Source organism: Bombus impatiens, unplaced genomic scaffold (assembly GCF_000188095.3).
Source record: "Bombus impatiens unplaced genomic scaffold, BIMP_2.2 scf_0263, whole genome shotgun sequence".
Lineage (NCBI taxonomy): Eukaryota > Metazoa > Arthropoda > Insecta > Hymenoptera > Apidae > Bombus > Bombus impatiens.
The window spans coordinates 173,378-175,543 of NT_176682.1; the positions used below are offsets into that span (position 1 = coordinate 173,378).

General features: G+C 50.4%; 1 protein-coding gene across 4 annotated transcripts in view; it reads left to right on the plus strand.

Annotated features, from left to right (window-relative positions):
- The first annotated feature begins 6 nt into the window (after nucleotides 1–6).
- LOC100745214 (protein grainyhead) overlaps nucleotides 7–2,166 on the plus strand; it is a 169,695-nt gene continuing 167,535 nt past the window's right edge. For all 4 annotated transcript variants that reach the window (XR_004461557.1, XR_004461556.1, XR_004461558.1 and 1 more), the window contains exon 1: nucleotides 7–285. The gene's annotated coding sequence lies outside the window, so the exon portion shown is untranslated. The remainder of the gene's footprint in view (nucleotides 286–2,166) is intronic.

Here is a 2,166-nt window from a genome sequence, read left to right on the forward strand (position 1 = left end):
GCCACCCCACCAGCACCCCACCAGCACCCCTCGACCTACCACCTACCACGTTCTCTACCACCTTCTTCTTACTGCTCTCCACATACGTACACACGTCTACACGCGCGCACTTTCAAGCCATCGGCACGAAGATCGTCCATCAATCCATCTTCTAAGAAGAATATCGACTTTTCTGTATCGAATGCGCAGAAGACTTCCTCCCTTACGATCCAGCGAGATACACTTCGAGATATACATCGAGATACCCCTCGGATACGTTTCTCTTTGTACGCTAGCCCCGACAAAGTGAGTATCTCGTCTCTAACCGTGGGATATCTGTCTGTGGATGAGATGTCGATCGTTTAACCGCGTCAATGCTGTGCACCTCTTTTCCGCGGATGTTCACCGGCTACCTGCACGATGACGCACAGGTGACGCGCAGGTGAGCCGCCGGTAAACAACTTGCACGTCGACGACAAGTGGGATCATCCGGTTCCCGTATATCTCTTTTTCACATTTCTTTCGTCCAATTGACTCCAATCGATTTTTTCTTTCCTATTCTATCGCCGTAGGTCGTTTTAGATTAGCTTTAAATCAACTTTAGATCAGGTTTTTCCTATAATCGGTTTTTAGTCGAACTGTACGCTACAGCCGTGTGCAAGCTAGAGTTTCGAAGGATTACGTAAAACGGTGCACGTTCGACTGGTAAAAATGGGCTCGCGTTCAGAGCTGCGATTGCGTGCGTTCAAACGAACGAGACGCGATCAGCATACGCGTTCCTGGTAGAGCGAGTGAATGGAAGACTCGCAAATATAATTGGTCCCGGTTTAATGGTGGCTGCTAATGGAATCGCGTAGTTCTATACGCAACGTAGATTTCTTTTGGCTTTACATAACGACGTTTCATATCGCGACCAGGAGCATAGATATTTGAAGAACATTCTCGAATGGTCCATATCTACGCACTTCGTCTCCATTACCTCGTCTGTCCTTCTTCTTTCTTCGTTCGATTCTTCATGGCCAAAGAGACAACACGTGTTAATCGCGAGAAAGGATGCTCAATTCCCACGGTCGAAAACTCGCCACTAATTCTCACTCCCGGAACACTGCACGAGGAGGACAGCACCTCTATAAAGTTGGAACGTTCGCAGGTAGTAAAAAGGAGGAGCGTGGTTGACTTCGTGGGCCAGGTAAGCTTCGAGACGAGCAAACATCTCGTTTTCGAAGGCCTCGAACGGTCCAAACTTCTTATTCCGATTGGATCCACTTTTAAGTCGATCCAGTCGAGAAATTCAGAAGACACCTGAGACCTACGGACTCTCTCACACTCTTCTTCTTTCTCTCTTCGATTTCTATGTTCACTGTACGAGATCACTACGGATCAGTCGAATCACTTGTAAAAGGCTTTGCCCACTAATCGATCGGACCCAAAATGCCACACGATAGACACCACGGAGCCGGTTAACGCGCCGACGTGCCTAGTGCCTCGTCTTCGAGACACCAGCTCTTCTACCAGCATGTACTCGAGCTCTCCGTAGAGAAGCTTGTTCCTCTTCGCAAAGGCTCGTCGAGTCCTCCGTCTCCGAAGGCATCGTCCACTGACGCGAAGCGAGGGAGTACAGGTACTTGAAATACAAACGGACCCACGGAGGTGGGTCCAATCTGATGCAGGGTTCCCTTTGAGAATCAGGTTAGACCGGCCGAACCTGCTCCTCTGGCTTCTCGTCTCCGGTCCGCGGTTGTATACCGGCTTCGTGTACCTACTCCTTCTCCCCAGTCGCCCCAATCTCCTTCTTCCGCGTAGTAGGTAGGCAACCAACCTACCTACTTCCCGCCACCCTGTTCCCTGAGAAGTCTCGCTCTTGCACACGTAGGCCGGTTCATCCATCGCGTTCCTCTTCCTCGCCACCGACGAGTTCGCATAATCTTCTTCAGCCCCCGGTGTCTCGTCTTCCAGGAACACCATCCTCCTACTGTCAAGCCTCGAGAAAACGAAGAAATCACGGAACAAACTGAATAGAATCGTCCTCGTCGGAGATACACGTCGGTTCTCCTACGCTTTCCTACGACCAACGACGGTGTTCACGGTTCTTGCTTCCTCGTTTACGTCTATTATTACACCTGTCTATCCGTCAGACAGGCGGTCGCGGGTTGAATTCCAGTTTTACGCGGCCTGCCCTCCTTCCTT